Source organism: Phyllopteryx taeniolatus, chromosome 18 (genome assembly GCF_024500385.1).
Source record: "Phyllopteryx taeniolatus isolate TA_2022b chromosome 18, UOR_Ptae_1.2, whole genome shotgun sequence".
Classification (NCBI taxonomy): Eukaryota; Metazoa; Chordata; class Actinopteri; order Syngnathiformes; family Syngnathidae; genus Phyllopteryx; species Phyllopteryx taeniolatus.
The window spans coordinates 9,396,294-9,415,527 of NC_084519.1; the positions used below are offsets into that span (position 1 = coordinate 9,396,294).

The following is a 19,234-nucleotide window of genomic DNA, read 5'->3' on the forward strand; positions in this document are numbered from 1 at the left end:
ATTTAATACCTAATGGTCCAACAGATCAGTACTGAATGGTCCTACAGTCCACTGTTTACTAGCCCTTTAATCCAGTTCTTAATGGTCCACCAGTCCAGCACCAAATGGTCCTGCAGTCCAATACTCATTCTCCCAATAATCTTGTATTTTATGGTCCTAGATTCCAGTACGTAATGATGGTACAGTCCAGTCTCTAATGGTCCTACAGTCCAGTGCTTTACTTGTTCCTGGAGCTCTGTGTTCTTAACTCAACAGGTTGGTAAGTTCGCTGTTCGTTTTACTTTTTTTGTCTGCAGTACAATACTTTTACCGTACACAATGTTTACATGTATTATATGGTTTGGAGTATTAGTAGGTATGCATGTACTTGCGTATAAGTATAAAGTAAGTCCTGTCATCACATCTTGGTGGTCTACACATGCTGAGTCATCTTTTATTTACCTCCCTGCGCCAGGCGGGAATGTTTCAGCAAAACGCTGACTCACTCTTTGCATCTGATTTGCATAGCTTTGCATTGCAAGGTGTTTGCCTGCCGACATGTCCATTAATCTTTCTATTTGTAAAAAAAAGAACCTTGGAGATGTTTATCAGATGTGACTTTCACCTCAAATTTTTTTTGTTGCTTCATCCTTTGTGCAAACATACGCTATAGACGCATGACGGTGTTTGCACAGCAGCTACATCCTGTTCTACATGCATACACACGCACACACACACACTGCAATACAACAAATCGTCTAGTGATGCTCTTGATTATTTACTGTACATTATCATTAACAGTTGTCATTATGTCATTATCCAGTTCAGCTTGACACCGCTGCAAACCGCAACCACAGAAATAAAAACTGTTCAATTAATACTCCCTTAATTGAATTAAATGCCTTAAGATGAGTACCTTAATGTATAAACTTGCATTTGAATACTTTTAAGATGTACTGTTCATTCACATCTCATCAGCGCATCAGTACAGCGCTAATATTAATTGTTCTTTGCAGAGGATAAACAATATATGACTGTGAGTACTGCTATATTTCTGTATACATGGTTGCTGCGCCATTTGTGTTCAAATCTTGGTTGCTTAAGCATTGTAACATTGCCACGTTGATGCTGAATGTTAGCCCGTCTTGTCCTGTTTTGATTGATTGATTGAATTATTTATTTTGAACATGTATAAATAATAATAACAATAATAATAATAATAATAATAATAATAATAATAACAATAATAACAATAATAATAACAACAACAGCATTTCATTTTCATTGTGTGTTAGCATTAAGCTAGCAGAAGGCAAAGTTGTGTGCTTGTTTTAAATCCATCTTATTTTTTTTTAAGTTTTAGTTTGACAGTAAACTTCAGCTTGGATCGGCATTAAACAGCTTGAAGCCTCTTTTTTGAAAACATTTTCATTTTCTGCCAAACCGCTGCAGGCTATGAAATGAGTTGAGTTCACTGCCACCATACAGTGCTCGTATCTCAAATTTCGCTCCCAAGTCAAAGCAAAAAGTCATCCGAATGAAGCCTGGTATCTTGAAAAACTTTTAAGTCAGGTCACTTGTATCTCGATGCACCACAGTATATATAATATAATAAATACCGGTCATATTTTCATTGTCCACGCCACCGCTATTTCCCGTTTTTTAAAGCAGTTGTCAGAACACTGCTGTCAACCCCAGCTCACACCCAGACTCTCACACGGAGACTTGCACACAACCAGGCCCCGCCTCTTAATGGCACATGCATGTGCACAGACACTACAATATGTCCAGTATTTTCTTTACAACTTATGCTTGAAATGTGTTTTTTTGTGTGTGTGTGTTCAAGTACATCTACAATGTGTGTAAAAGTGTGTTTCAATCATTTTAAGTGTGCTTTAATACGCCTAAATGTGTTTAAAGGCTGTGAGAGGGGTAAAACTGTTTACAACGTTTAGTTGTTTATATGGACCCTCTATGACACAGAATTTGACCAATTCTTGGGGGTTCATTGTTTACTTAAAGTCAAGTAAACTTAACATTAGGGGGAGGCTCGAGGTAGAAGTAAACAATTATTCCTTAGTGTCTCTTGAAATGTGCCACTTGGTGTAACTCTTTTGTTGCTATTACAAAAACTCCAATAACAACAATAAAACTACATCTTCAGGTTCCTGCCTGACCAGTTTGTGCGCGTGTGCGTGTGTGCGCGTGTGTGTGTGTGCGCGTGTGTGTGTGTTTATCTCAGTCATCACAAGACGGCGTGCATGTTCAGACTTGCTTGCAGCTTGCATAACACGCCTGTGTGTGCATGTGTGTGCGTATTAGTCAGTGTTGGAAAATAATGAAGTACTTAAGTATATTTTTCAGGTGTCTGTACTTTAATTGAAAAAATGGTATTTGTCTGACGTCCATTTCAAAACATATAGTGGTGCCTTGAGATACGAGTGACCCAGCTTACCATTTTTTTTTTTTTTAGGTAAAACCCGTCGTTCAGCCGATTTTTTTTGCCTTGACTTGCGAGCTAAAATTTGAGATCACATATCTTCGCCTTTAAGTCTGCTAGCTTAATGCTAACACATATTGGGAAACGCCATTGAAGGGCCAACAAATAAACGCTTTTGGCAGCAGAAATTTTAACACAAACATTGCAGCAACTCATGTAGACAGACATTATAACAAAACTCACAGTCATATAGTCTTTATCCTCTGCGAAGAACAACTAATATAACAGAAGCTTTCTTGGTCATTTACAATAGTTGTGAAACCCCTCTTCATTTGCGTCTGCATGACTGTATTATACTGCCGCCTGGTGTCGTACACACCAGAAGGAGCTCCTATAAATTCATCATGATGCAAAAACTGTTTAATTCTTTACATTTCCATCTATTATAACTATATGATTTTGTAAAATGCAATATTAGCATGTGCTATTTAAATCATACGACAGTGCAACGATTTTTGTCCTCTTTCTCAGTACGGGCACTACTTTCCCGTTGCTCCAAGTTATCAAAAAGGGTATTGCTTATAATTGACAGTAAGTATCATTTGTACGTTTTACTTTTGTACAGAAGTAGATGTCAAACTCGATACTTTTTTTACTCTTAAGTACAGGACTTGAATCAGTTCCCTTCTACCTTTACTAAAATCATCTTTTACACAAAAATATGTGTAAAAAGTGTGTGTATTTGAATACAGAGTGTGAGTACTTTTGCCGCTTGTAGCATAAATTTGTGTATGTGTGTATACACATATCGTCATATCGTCGCATCATCGCTCACCTCTTTCTTCTGTTTTGCCTCGGCTACCTGTTTGTCTGGATGAGTGAGTGTGACACACATGCGCACACACACACACACACAGACACACACGTACACACACACACACACACCCTGTGTTTGTGGGCACCAGAAGAGGCCTGACCGGTGTGACAAAGGCACACTTTTTACTATAAACTTGACAAATGTCCTCAAACTGTTTTGTGTATGTGCGTGCCTGCGTGCGTGTGTGCGTGCGTGCGTGCGTGTGTGTGTGTGTTATCAAGACCTGTGTTTCCTGTTTTGCAATCCCAACCCTGCCCTCCCAGAAACATCTGTCACAAGATGATTCCGGAGCTCCCTGTTGATGTTTTGAAAAGCGACGATTAAGAAGTAGTTTGAAATACATATATGGTATATTTTTTAAGTTTTTATCAAATTCAATTTTTTAATACCAGTCATTGGCAAGGATTTTTTTTTGGGTACCAATTAACATAGAGTGAAACGACAGTAAATACATACAGTATTCATACTTGTGTTTTTGCTCCCATTTGTCATGGTCTGAACTCAAAAGATCCAAATCTTTTTCTATGTACACAAAAGGCCTATGTTTCGCTCAAATGTTTTTCTCAAATCTGTCTAAAATTTGTGAGCACTTCTCCTTTGCCGAAATAATCCATCCACCTCACAGCTGTGGCATATCAAGATGCTGATTAGACACCATGATCATTATAGGTGTGCATTGGGCTGTCTTCAATAAAAGGCCATCTATAATGTGCAGTTTTGTGATACAGTACAATATAATATAATCCCGATTTTTTTTTTGACAGGGAGCGTCTGTGAACTGGTGCTAAGGAATACTTAGAAAATTACTGTTTAATTAGTTTAAAGTCCCTGTAAAGTGAAAATGTCTTGTAAATTTGACTCACCATATACTGTAGGAGAGTGTTGTTAACACCCTGAAAATTTGAATGGTTGAAAAAAAAAAAATCATCAACAGTGTTGCCAGTATGTTACTGTAATTCAAGTTTACAGTACCATTTAGTTGCTGTAATATATAAATACAGTAACACCGAGTTACTGTGAAAGTGATATATAGTTATACAGTTATGGTAAAACAGTGTTACCAGTAAGTTACTGTGTTCACTCTACCTCAAAATAGGATCCAACCCCACTGGGGGACACTGCACCAGTGATCAGGGCTGCAAGTAAAATTTATTTTAATCATCGATTAATATGTCAACTTTCTTTGGATTAATCAATCAATTGGGGAAAAAAACTTTTTTTCTCATTTTGACTCTTTTTATTCAAAAACAGGACACTATTTCAAATGTACAGTGTAGACACAAACACAAACAAAAACCTGATTATGATTCTGTTCCTGGTTTGGTATGTAACATGTCAGACAATCGCCAAAAATGTTGATAGTTGTTTTACAAAGTAAAAGAAAATGTTTTCTCTTGTATTTTTAAAATTAAACACACATGTAATCAGTTTGCTTTCATGGAGGACTACAGAAATCTGAGAATAATTACTGCCGAGAGGCTGAAGTATCGTTGATTTGGACAATTTTTAATTTGAACAAGCTCTCTTAAAGATTTATCAGTTATAGAAATGGTTGTCCATTAATTTTGATATTCGATTAGTTGTGGATTCATCAATTCACTGTTGCACCTCTTTTTTTGAATCTTTCAATAATTTGCTGTGTTGAACCAGGCTATCTTTGAATGCTCATAGCTAAACATGGTTAAGGGTGATAAAATAGCTCGACAGCAGCTTTATCTACATGCATCCACCCACTTATGTGTTTAATGTGTGTGTGTGTGGGGGGGAGCTGCAATTCTGTGTACTTTTACAGCACACTTGACTTACGTCCGTGGCATTTTAACTTCAGCCTGCGTCTTCTAGATGCCAGAAATGTTTGTGCCTTAGTGTCATAAGAATAACCAGCGTTCAAGAGCAAGTGCGGTGTTTTCCCCATGTGGCAGGTGCATGTCGACGAGGGGGATCCCTCATTTTTCAATTGTTGATAAATGGCTCAATATAATAACACATGCTGCCACAGACTAAGTCTTGCTAAACAAGTTAAAAAAATAAAAAAAAACGTTAAAAAACAAATGTGTATGGCATGTTGCATAACACACACAACCCTGGACCAACCCTTAGGTGTGCCCTGCTTTGTTTGAAGGCAATTGTGGTCAAAAGATGCACCTCAGGGTTTTGTGTGTGTGTGTGTGTGTGTGTGGTTTGTGCCCAGGATGGGTGGAGTTTTCTTCTGAAGAATGTGGCCCATTTAGCGAGAAATTAAAGCGATGTGGGTCAAAGCTGCAGAACAATAGTGTCTGTCTATGGTCCCCGGTGACAACAAAGACATTCCTTAAGTGTCTACGCTGTTTTATAGAAGCTCATCTGAGGATATACTGTCCAGTGAACCCCCGTTTATCAGGGGGATCTGTTCCGTCCGGATCCACCCGCGATAGGGGAAAATCCGCGATATAGAAAGTCCCAATACTTGACCCCTCCCACTTGCTGTAATTTGAACAGGGGTGTGTTGACTTTTTTTTTTTTTTTTTTAATCCACTGCAGCCTCCCTTCACCTCTTTTGTTTATAGCTGTATTATAAACTGTATTTACTGTGTTAACAGAAATAAATACATAAGTGAAATACATACCGCAATTTTTTATTAATTGTATGAATACATTTGGTGATCAGTGCCCTTTTTGGCTTGAGCACCTGCCCCCAAAAATGTTTGTGCAGGTGCCTGCACTCGACATATTTTGTCATATACATGGAACATTGTTCAATATTATTCCAAAAATGTGTAGAAAAAAAAAAAAAAAAAAAAAAGTCCTCACTCCCATTAAGCGCTGTAGTTAGGGACCCTGTAAAGTGAATTTAGAGATTTGTTTCTAAATACACTACACGTTTGAAGATAATTGCTGAAAACTACATAGCACTCAATTGTGGAGATATGGTGTTAATCTGTATTTTCACTATTTCAGTTCCCACCATATAAGAACTTGACCGCCTTCGTTCACATCAGCGGTTATCCGGTGCAATTTGCATGTGCAGTTGGCTAGCCAGCTATGCCTACGCCACAAAAAGGCATCTGAGGATAAGCAGTATGGAAAATGGATGGATGGAAATGTGACAAGGTTGTTAACAACACTCTTTTCTTTAGTGTCAAATTTACTCAACTTTTATATTGACTTCACAATGTTTTTTTAAGCCCTGTTCGCTGGTGTGATTCTGCTGCTGTTATTGTTGTTATTGTGATGCGGAGTCACTCTCACTTCCTACCACAAAACCTCCAGGGTGCGTGCGTGTATATAGTGTGTGTGTAGAATGTGTTTGCAGTGTACAAGTGATGTGGGCCTTCCCATCTTGTCATGTGCACAGTCAAAACACACAAAAACCAACAGGTATCCATCACAGCTCATCCCCAGAGTCGCCTGCCTCTTTTTTTTGTGCAAGTGTATGATGACGTCAAGTTGTCACGTGATTATTTTTGCATAACCCTCGCTTCTCTTTTCCACCGTGCACTCTCGTCCACTGCAGCGCGCCGACGGACGTCCACGCGTTCCAATCGAGGGAAACGTCCGAAAAGCTGAAAAAGTTTGAGGATTTAGAGGAGGCCGAGGGTGAGTTGTGCGTCTGCAATACAAAGAAGTGTAACACTGATGTGTGTTTTCCCCCCTCCTCCCATTCTGCGTCACATATTTGGACATGACCTCTTCTTCTTCTTCTTCTTCTTCCCGACCTTCTTTTCAGTAGCTTTTCACTCCCAACGTCAGGAGTGAGGAAGTGGGAATTCCGTGTCTAACGGCCTCCCTGATAAAGGCGCAGGTATGGCAGCTGGTACGTGGTGAGTGGATAAGGCTTGGAACACAGACCTGAACACGCTGTGCTTCGTTGTTATAATTCGTAGTCCAAATGAACCGCTATTTTGAGGGATTTCCCATTTGTAAAGCCTCAGCATATTGCTTAGGCCTGTTTAATATATATATATTTTTTATTTTTTGTTTCTCAACACTGAGAAAGAGCTTTTGATGGCAAAATAATCACTTTTTTATAGTTATACAACTAAGAACCACACCGTGAGTCATGGCTCAGTGGGTTTTTTACATGACGTTTTTCATTCACTCCATGAACTGCATCATCTTTTATCACAATTACAACTCACACATTCCACTAATTACACATACGCTCTTTACACCATACATACACATACTCTGTTCGATTGTGAGGTGCCTAAACTTGTTCGACTTCTATAGAGCTGGTATTTCTCTCCCTCATATTTGACTTGAAAAGCAGACATTCACTGCCCAATCTTTATCATCTACTCAAAAGATGTGCCGATCTCCAATGCAAAGTGATGCAACGGCATCATCGACAGGGATCTGTTAGTCAATACAGTGGTTTACAAAACCTGAATTTCACAAACCCGCCGGGCGAGACCCTCTTTGGCGCCTACCCGTTGAAAAACATACTTGACGAATATATACATCGATGGCAGTAAACGGTTGGATTCCATTTGACGAATAGGAACGTCGATGGCAGTGAACGAGTTAATAACCAATTCTATCATGAGTTTACCCAGAAAAAAGTCTATGCAGTCCATTTCCAGAAAGACACAGGAAGTCTGCCATTTTGCTTTGAAGCAGCCATTTTAATTTTTGGAGTATTTGAAATACTTCCATGAAAATTCAGCCCCTAAAGCCAGTTTAACATAGCTACTATGGTAAGCATGTCTATCATGAGTAGACCCACAAAGGTCTCAGGAATACATGCCTGAAAACATACAGGAAGTCTGCCATTTTGGTTTGAAGCAGCCATTTTTGGGTTATTTTGGACATTTCCATGGGTCTTCCGAAGAAAACTCAGCCCTCGACCAGTTTCATTTGGTAACATGAAACTTAATGAACATGTTTATTAAGAGTAGACCCACAAAAAAGTCTCAAGAACCTATGCCTCAAAAGACACAGGAAGTCTGCCATTTTAGTTTGATGGGGGTGATTTTGCACATTTCCCGATTATTATTTTTTGCATAGCTGAGCAAGGCTATTTTGAGTTGTCATCCTTGCGTATGGGTGAATTTTGATGACGCGCCCTGAAGCATGAAACTCTAAAAACTTAGCTCACACTGTTCAAGCGGAATCCCACCCATATAAGTTCTAATGTTTTCATCCAATAACGCAATTCCTCACTGGCTGTTTGAATTCCAATTGTTTTACACTGTGCAGGTGAACCGCAGCCTGTGCTAACCGCCTTGTAAGTTTACGCAACAATTTCACATATTGACTGTCAACAAAGCAATGCTTTTGTAAAAAGCAACAGCATGTTCCTATGCTGCCTCATAAATAATAATAAAATAGTGTGGTGTGAAACAACGGCATGGCTGCAGTGAAGTTGTGTTTTTTTTCCCTATCCATCTGTTTTATCTGTCTCTTTTACAATCCCACAACTTCTTATCTCACAAGTGCATGGCTGTGCTCCTTGCACACAAACACACACATGCATACACACACACACACAGACACACACCACAGACAGAGGTTTGTCCCACCACCTCCTTGTAAAGCCACGCAAACAGACATTTACACACACCTCCACCACTCTGCAAACGAGTGAAAGCATCACACAGGCCGAGTGTTGAACTCTGATAAGTTCACTGTGAAGTCTGTGGTTTTGTGTTTGTACACGTGTGTGAGAGTACAGTATTCTTCAAAAAGCAGGAGCCCCCCAGAAATTAAGGCTGGAATGCAGGTTCAAGACATTTTAAAGGGTTAATATTTGTTTTGTAAGCCTGTATAGTGAAACCGCTGTTTATTGCGTTTATCCTGCATTAGGTGAAAAGCCGCAATATCGAGATCATATAAAAAAAAAAATTCATAGTTTTACCCCACTCACATGCTTTAAACACATTTAAACTTTTTTTAAGCAATCATTTATTGCTGGGTATTTACAGTGGTGCCTTGAGATAAGAGTGACTCAACTTACGATTTTTTCCAGAGATAAGAGTTGTCATTCGGCAGATTTTTTTTGCATTGACTTCCCGTCTATGGTTTCCCCATTATGCGTTAGCATTAAGTTACCGGACTTGAAGGCAAATTTATGAAGTTGAAGAAATACACAATGTATAATTTTCTTTGGTTTATGTTTAGTTTGACAGCAAACTTTAGCTGGGAGTGGTAATAAACGACTTGAAACCTCTTTTTAAAGATTTTTTTTTTTATACCAGTTATCAAACTGCTGCTTGTTGTGAAGTGAGCTGAATTGAGTTCGCAGCCACCATCTCGAACTTTTGCTTGTAAGTCAAATCAAAAAAATAAAAAATAAAAATAAATTAAGAGAAGCAGTGAGACAGGCAGGAGTGCAGGATGTACTAAAACAAAGTATTTTAAAAACAAAACAAAAAGGCAAATAAGGCACATGAAAGCAAACACTAAATTAACAAAATCCCCAAAACGTGACTAAGAAACATGGGGACACAAAACACTCACCACTACAAACTACAGTAGAGGCAAATGTGATGTAAGACGAAAGCAAAAGCAACAACAGCAACAGCAACGACAAAGACTGAAAGACAGCAGGGGACTCAATTAGGGCTATGTAAAAAATAATTAAAAAAACAATCGCTAAGTCGACCACAAATATTGGTCGACATAAAAATGTCTGCCTCGAGGCTATAAAAAGTTTTAGAAGCATATCTGCGCCGCCCGGAACCATTTGGTTACTGTCCATGTTCATCGCACGGACATTTGTGGCAGACGGACGCACTGTTGGGGCAGTGGAAAAGCATTGCCAAAAATGACAGAGGACCATATGTAAGTGATTTTAAGACACTTTTAGATGTGTAATGTACATATAACATGATGTATGAGTGAGCTGAATGGTAGTTAGCGGCGTTTTTTGTAATGTAAAATTTTAAGCGCTAGCGCGCTAATGCTAATTCGCGAATGCTAACCATTGAGCAAAGGCTGATTTTGTCATCTCAAGTTCTGGACAGAGTTTATACCATAAACTCAGTACCAACACATGCAGTTTAAGGATAGAAGTCCAGCTCTAATAAATGAGAATAAAATGCATGCTAGTAGTAAAAAAAACAACAACAGAAAAACAAAAAATTTGGGGATGGATTGCAATTAACTCGAATACTTGACAAAATATCTGTAGGATAAACTTTTCTAAAAAGATTCGGTCATGACAGCCCAAAACTAAACAGGAACAAAGTGACAAGACAACGAGGCACACGTGGACAAGACACGAGTGGCTCTAGGAACCTGATTGGGTGACACACGGAACAGGGCTGACGAGAACAGATGGAAATGAAAACTTATCGAGTTAACAAGATGTGAATAAGAGACATAAAGAAACAAGACATACTGTAACATGAAACAACAAAAATTATTCAAATCCAATGCAAAAGTCTACAAACACAGATCATGACATTTATTCCCAACTGTCTATTCTTTATATTCTATAGCATTTCTCTTGGCTGCACTGCTCCCAGTACATGTGGATGGTAGATTTTTTTTGTCCAATTAGATTTCACCCTCTTTATGTTAAATTTCAATGTCATCTGCATAGAACCTTCACAGTCATTTGTGCTGTAACTTCACCTCTACAATACAGTATTCGCAAAGAAACTGATTTCAAATTTGTCTGCATTTTTCCATCCTCTGATTGGTTGGTCAGAGTAAAACTGGTTACAGCCAACTTCCACGAGTAAAACAAGTCCGTAGCCATCTACACTCATTATTAATACACTAAATAATCAGCATCTCTGGTGAATGTGATGTATTTCATTTAAACAAAATGTTGTCATGTTATTAGATAAATATTGAACTGCTTATTATATTAAATTGCTGTTGTGTTTTTGTAACGTATTAATGGTTTCTGTAATTGCGTTGACGTGATAGTAATATTAAATGGTGCATTAAGTGGGGTAAGTCCCCACTAAAGGCTTCCAAATGCACTGTCCGCCACTGCTAAAAGTTACACTAGTCATAATGGGATATATCCTGTGCTATCTGCTGCTCTTATCGTTCGACAGACAGGTGCTTGAAAACTGGCCCTCAGCGTCTTTACGTCAGATAATCACGCCCACGCACGCAAATTCAGACACACCATGTTTGCTCAGGATTTCGCGCCAAAACCATCTGTCCTCTTCCCGCAATCAAAGAGCAATAAATGCTAAATGCCTCGTATTTTGTGCATTCATCAAAACGGGATGGGACAAAATATTAGGAATGAACAAGCAAATGAAAATAACTTACTCTGTGACTTCTTGTGAGTTATTGTTGTTGTTTTGTTTTTTAGATGAAGATAAAGTGTTTGTTTGCCTCCTCCTTTCGCCACCTCCTTCATATTTGCACTTTTTCTTTTTACGACATGCTGACTGTTGAGCCCACAGGCTTTTGTACATTTTGCTAACAGGAGAGCCAACCTAGTATTAGCATGGACCACTTGAGTACACGCACGCAGACACACACACACACACACATTTTTTCAGCTTTTTCTTACCCATCTCCCGAGTTACTTAGTCATCTAATACAAAATAGGAAATAAAATAGGTTCAAATACTAATGTTTGCAGTTGTTGAATCATCATTCAGTCATTCATCTGAATCAGAGTAAAAATCCCAGGCATTATATACTTTTTAATTTCTGCACTTTTTAAAAAAACATTTCTTTTTTAGTTCTGCAGTTTTTACATTTCCTTTAAAAAAAATCATTTTCACAGTTTTTACTTTTATTTGTTTAACTTTGTATTTTTGTTTACTTAAATGTATGTCTTTATCAATCCATCCATTTTCAACCCCGCTTATCCCGGTTAGGGTCACGGGTCGCTGGAGCCTATCCCAGCTGACTTTGGGCGAAAGGCGGACTACACCCTGAACTGGTCGCCAGTCAGTCGCAGGGCACATATAGATGCGGACAACCATTCGCACTCAGATTCACACCGTCACTGAGTGGGAACTGAACCCACACTGCCCGCACCAAAGTCAGGCGAGTGTACCACTACACCATCAGTGACTGTATGTCTTTATTTTGTATGTAATTATAAAATTATTTTTAACTGTAATCATTTAACGTAATTATATATTTAAAAATGCAGTACCTAATATTGGGACCATCGTGCTTTTTATTGGGCCGTGGTGATGTGTTCACTGCCAGCTGTAAGTGTTGTTTTTTCCAATTATTTTGCTCTCGTCATCAATCCCTTTCACTCCATATTGCCCTTTATGAACATTTGTGCCAGAGACACAGATGCACACACGCACACAATCACACACACACTTTCTCGCAACAGCTGTCCATCTTGGAAGGGATGATGTCAGAACAGTCGGCACACACTCCTAAGCCTGTTGGTTTCATAACAGGTGTCATGTATACAAAGCATGTGTGTGCGTGTGCATGTGTGTTTGTGTATTTGCCTTTCCAGTCCAAATTGTTTTTGGACCGCTGGCCAGAAACTAGCCCTAGGTGGCTGATATTGTTGTCTTGTTGCAATTAGCACCCATCCTGCTCTCTCTCTCTCTCTTTCTCTCTCTCTCTCTCTCTCTCACACACACACACAATCACTCATGATGAGTTCAAGGTCAATCGGGGCCGAATGTTTTTTTTGGGGGGAGGCCCGGTGGTGGCCTTACTGATGATGAGGGAAACCCGCTGTGGCGGGCAGGCAAAAGTTCTGCATCAGTCAAGTGGAGCATGATGCGCACATGTGAATCCGCTTGTCAGCATCACTTAGCCGCAACAATGGAGCGCATGCAGGCACACTACGACCAAGAGGAGGTCCAGGAGGAGGAGGAGGAGGAAGATGAGGAGGTGACAGGAAAGGAGGAGTTTGTATTAGTCACATGTACAGTAGAAGAATACTGTACAGGAAAAAGTTGAAGAGGCACTTTTGCTACTTTCGACTTTTTTTTTTTTAACATTGTTGCAACTCACCCCCACTAAAGTGCAATAATATGTGTTACATTTTATAGAGTAAATAATAAGTAATAAATAATTTTATCAAATATTTTGCATACTCACCTCATCTTTGTACCACCCAAACTAAAAGCACTATGATAATCATTTAAAAACAATGCTATTCATGAGAAAAATGTGTTCACAATAAAAACAAATGAAATAATAATAATTCAAAAGCCACAAAATACAAAAATATACAATATATTTGCATGATACACTAAAACAAAAAAGTTAGTATAAAAATAAATTATTTGATAATCATTTATTTGGGGTGCTTGCCTTATCTTTGTAGACAAAAATGCAAGAAAAGTACAATAATAATTTAAAAACAATACCATTAAAAATAATAGTGTAAATGGGAACATAATACAAAATTTCTAAATTAAAATGGAATAAATTATATTATTAATATTATATTATATATAATAAACTTAAATTCATTCAAAAGTTAAACATGTTAGTATAAATTTTGAATGAATGAATGAATGAATTAATAAATAGTATGATACACTAAAACAAAAAAGTCAATGTAGAAAATAATTAACAGCTTAATAAAACATAGTTCATTCAGTTCTCATTTTTTGTTAAACAATTTAAGTAACTTCATGAGTGATGAGTTGTATTTTAAGTGTATTTGTTTTTAAGTGTTGTGAGGGTGGGTCTCCAGCCTCTTACTTAGATTAGTGTGCGTGTGTGTGTGTGTGGTGGTCTCTATTGAAAGCCCCTTCCTTCTGCTCTATTTAACCAGGTGAAAAGAGAAGTTGGACCAAGCCTGAGCGGGAAAACATGTCATTTAGTGTGTGTGTGTGTGTGTGTGTGTGTGCGTGCGAATGTGTGTGTGCGAGTGTCTGTGTGTCCACATGACTCCCTCAGTGTCATGACAGACCCCCTCTTTGCTGTCTTTGTGTTGTTGTGCATGTAATGAAGCAAACCTACAGTACACTGTGGAACTAGATTGGATAAGTTCTTAATGTGTGTCTGGGATGTCATAGAGAATGCTAACATGCTAACAGTTGCTATGCTAACATATAGCATGTAAGTTACCAACCTGAGTGTAGAAAGCGCAATGACAGGTCCATATGGATTTTACACATTCTGTGGTCGATAGTATTTCTGAGAACTGCTCAAATGCTAACGTGCTAATAGTTGGCATGCTAAAATGTAGCAAGATAGAAACCAATCTACAAAAAGCACTAAGGCAAATCAATAATGACTTTACAACACGACCCGCAGTCAGGAACTATATCAAATGACATTTAATGAAATGGGCGGCACGTTAGAGGACTGGTTAGAGCGTCTGCCTCACAGTTTTGTGGAGCGGGGTTTAATCCCCGGTCCCGGCTGTGTGGAGTTTGAATGTTCTCCCCGTGCCTGCGTGGGTTTTCTCCGGGCACTCCGGTTTCCTCCCACATCCCAAAAACATGCATGAATCGGAGACTAAATTGCCTGTAGGTGTGAATGTGAGTGGTAATGGTTGTTTGTTTCTATGTGCCCTACGATTGGCTGGCAACCAGTTGGCTGGTGTACCCTGCCTCCTGGCCGATGATAGCTGGGATAGGCTCCAGCACGCCCGCGACCCTAGTGAGGAGAAGCTGCTCAGAAAATGGATGGATGGATGGATTTAATGAAATGCTAACACACTAACCGTTGGTATGCTAACATGATAAGTCAGCAACCTGAGTACAGAAAGCACTACGACATGGCCGTAAGAATTTTACACAGATGTCTGCTTATGAAAAATCTAATTATTTTTAAGAGAAATATGATCACTTTCCATTACATTCCCAGTTTGTTCCAAATCTAATATTTCCCATAAATTCCCATATATTTTCCCAAAGTCCCACGGAAAGTTTCCAATGACTCACTAGGTCCACTCTACATATATATCAACATTATTTGCATGAGCTAGTTGGATGGAGTCACTGATGGTGTAGTGGTACACTCGCCTGACTTTGGTGCAGGCAGCGTGGGTTCAGTTCCCACTCAGTGACGGTGTGAATCTGAGTGCGAGTGGTTGTCTGCGTCTATATGTGCTCTGCGACTGACTTTGCAACCAGTTCAGGGTGTAGTCCGCCTTTCGCCCGAAGTCAGCTGGGATAGGCTCCAGCATCCCGTGACCCTAACCAGGATAAGCGGTGTTGAAAATGGATGGATAGTTGGATGGATGCTGGTGGTGTTCCACAAGACTCTATACAAGGTCCACTGATTTTTACAGTATGAATGTGGGACAATTGACATTCCAGCAAAAATCATGAAAATTACTCTATCCATATAGTTAAGTGAGGTTTACAGCTTTATATGGACATTGACGTTCAATTGGCATGATTATTGGAAATGATTTTTTAAGTGAAGATACGATTACACAAATATACATCTGTGCCCTTATTTATGGACCGTGCGTTGTCCAGAAGTGTACATAAATTGTAAAATTCTCCCACCATTCCATGTATTTTTTTTCCTATTGTGGTAACACCTGGATTAATTGTTCCAAACAGTAATTTTTATTTTGTTTCTGTAACCCATAAAGTTAAATTACAGCTGGGTTACATTTCCACTTCTCTGACAAGTTCCTCAATCAGTTTCGGTCTCCGGGAATATTCATTTTCTCCACCCTTTTTCAGAGAGGGAAGTCAATCCCGCATTATTAAAGGGATTGTTGCTACCATAAATGGTCAATTGGAGGCATTTGTCAATGCAAAGGATGCTCAGCATGCACGAGCGTGGTAGTTCAGTATAGATGGGATTGATCAACATACATTACTTACTAGTTTGCCTGCGACAGGTGCCCGCGTGTTTGATAAATATGGATTTTTTTGTACTTATACACATACTAAATTTATAAACTTAGAACCTGTTCTAGGTACTCTTTGATAAATGTGGGCCCTGGTCTCTTAACGTAATGTTTCACACATAAATAAATCGACCAAGCCGCAGTTCGTAAGTTGAAAAACTCATCAATCGGGGCACTTGTAAGTCAAGCTACCACTGTAGTTGTAGTCAGATATAACTTCCAAAATGCTAACAGTGCATATGCAAAAACTGTTTAAAAAAGAAAATAATAATTGATGACACATTTAAGCCTATGAAGGAAGTGTGTAGCTATGATCCAAATTAGGTTTGCTCACCCTTGGTGGAGTATGTTGTATACCTTTTTTTTTTTTTTTTTTTCCCCCAATTCTATGCTTTTTTTTGTTGATAGCGTTTTGCACTTTGACCCATTTGACACAGCGCCGACCCACTTTCTAGCCAAATGTACAGTTATTGTTTGGGGCCTATCTTCAACAGGCACATGTCCACTATACTGTAACATCTACACTGTTTTCTTCTTTTAATTTTTCTTTGTCCCCCTTAGAAAAACAACAAACAAACGGTCCGCCAACGAATGTCGGCCAAATCTGGGCCCGGCGCTAACTGTTAGCGACGACCCTAATCACCTCGTCAGCAGCGCCAACAGTCGGCATCGTGCTCGCCACCTCTATCAGCGCAATCTGTATCGTCCTCGTGTGTGTGTGTGTGTGTGTGTTTGTGAGTGAGTGAGATTGTAAGCCACACGCAGAGTACAATGGGTCTCATGTGTCCTAATGTGCAGAGGTGGTCAAAGTACTCACACGCTGTAGTACTTAAGTAGAAGTACAGATACAAAAAAAACAAAAAAGACTCTGGTAAAAGAAGTACTGATTCAAGTCCTTTACTTCATCCATCCATCCATTTTCTGAGCCGCTTCTCCTCACTAGGGTCGCGGGCGTGCTGGAGCCTATCCCAGCTATCATCGGGCAGGAGGCGGGGTACACCCTGAACTGGTCGCCAGCCAATCGCAGGGCACATAAAAAGTAAAAAAAAAAGTAGAGAATATGAAATGTACTTAAGTACCAAAGTAGAAGTGCAGATATTAGTGTCAAAAATAACTGATAAAAGTACTGTACTGATTCAACTTCTTCACTAAAGTTAAAAAAGTATAGAATCTGAAATGTACTTAAGTACAATATGTGTATATATAAGTCCTATCCCAGCTATCTTCGGGCAAGAGGCGGGGTACACCCTGAACTGGTCGCTAGTCAATCGCAGGGCACATAGAAACAAACAAACACTCACATTCACACCTACGGGCAATTTAGAGTCTTCAATTAACCTACCATGCATATTTTTGTGATTTGGGAGGAAACCGGAGTACCCAGAGAAAACCCACGCAGGAACGGTGAGACCATGCCACTGCGGCCAACGTGCCAGTACATATTGTAAAAACTGATTACTAGGAAAAAAAAAAATTGTATCAGAATGCTTTAGTTAAAACTCTGTACAATAACACTGTCATAATTTTGAATTTATTTTGTTTTGTAATATAAGAATAGATTAAATAACATATTTTGTTAATATAATCAGCCAGAGCTGCGAGGAATGCAAAGTTGTCAATGTCGTTTCACCATTGTTCCTGTCATACTGTGTTGCGTGTTGTTGTTTGCATATTCAGAACAACGTTTTTGTTTTAATTCCTTATTTTAAAAAAAAACAAAAAAAACATTCAAGCAACAAATTTTTCCTCATGTTTTTTAGGTTGTAGGGGAAAAGCTGCAGCTGGCTATTAGTGTGGACTGAATGGGTGGCAACAATGGGAAAATGAAATGCCAGTATCAGCAACATATTGACAAAAAACAACTATGAACCAGTTCATTTTTGGAATGGTAAAATGAACTTTGAACTAGTTTGTGTAGACAATGAACTTTCCCAACACTGACTAGTAGTAGTAGCACGTAGTTGTCAAAAAATGCACAGTTTTGCCTACTACTAGTAAGACACAGTCGCTCTAATAGCGTGCTGATTGTCTTACGAGTGAGGACTAAAAGCGTACTACTACGTTAAGTTAAATATTAAGGATATCGATTAAATGCTCAAACAGCTTTCCATAAGGTATACGGAAGGTCCATATACTAGTACACTCTTTGTCCTCAAAAGTAAGACACTTCAGCAAACTAGTAGAACAACTAGGGTGCAGTAGCAAATTGCCTCTCTATACAGGCATTGTAAATTATATTTCTTTTCATCTGTTTGGTGTTGTCGCGCACTTGCGTGAGGCACTTTTAGTTTTCATTTCTGTCCTCTCCCACCCTTTTCTCTTCTCTCAAATCTTGGTACCATGGATGAGGATGCGATCGGGTTTCGGGGGGGGGGAGATTGTAGTTATCAGGCCGGAGCAGCCCAGCCCAGCCCTCCTACCTGACCGCTGCCAGCAGGGAGCGGTCACCCCTGTATCTCCAACCACAAAAGTGGCCAGGGAATGAGGAAATCAGGCCCGACTAATCTATGCAGGCCACCAGACAGCGTTGTACTGTAAGCATGAGGTGTGTGTGTGTGTGTGTGTGTGTGTGTGTGTGTGTGTGTGTGTGCGTGCGTGCGTGCGTGTGCACTGTATACATGTGTGTGTGTATATGTGTCTATGCGGTGTCAGGAGCCTGCCACTTCTGCAACATCCGGCTATAAATCCATTGCAACACGGCAAACTGAATTTATGAGCCAATCTGCTTACGACAGACATGTTTGATTTGAAAAGGGAAAGGAGAATGAATTAAAAAAAATGTTGAAGTGGTCCAACTTCTGCTTTTATATTTAAATGTTTTTTTGTTTGTTTTTTCTGAGTGTGACATAAGGACAATAACCATAGAGAACACCCAGCCCCATATAATTTACATTGCATCATAAGTCCAAAAAGATACTCATGTTGATGAAACTGTATATTATCAGGATAGCACGTGCTCCTCTCTCACTTCTTAATGTGCTGCACTGTGAATGATAACATTCCTGGTGTGCTGCTAGAATGTGATAAATGGACGTTCAGTTCGACCAGGTCTTGGTTTTATTTTGTTATTGTTGTTTGCTTTTTGTCAGTCACACATTAAGCTGTCAAAGTGGGCTGGCATTTTTTTGTTGAATTTTTCTACAAAAATGAATGTGTGATGACTAGGTAAAAAAGAACAAGGAATGGTTTAGTTTACATCCATCCATTTTCTTAACTGCTTATCCTCACTGGG

General features: G+C 39.1%; 1 long non-coding RNA gene across 1 annotated transcript; it reads left to right on the plus strand.

Moving 5' to 3' along the window:
• The first annotated feature begins 6,703 nt into the window (after positions 1–6,703).
• LOC133468276 (uncharacterized) lies at positions 6,704–8,626 on the plus strand. Its single transcript, XR_009785440.1, has 2 exons — positions 6,704–6,872; positions 7,006–8,626. It is a non-coding gene; the product is annotated as an uncharacterized LOC133468276 (long non-coding RNA).
• The last annotated feature ends 10,608 nt before the right edge of the window (positions 8,627–19,234 follow it).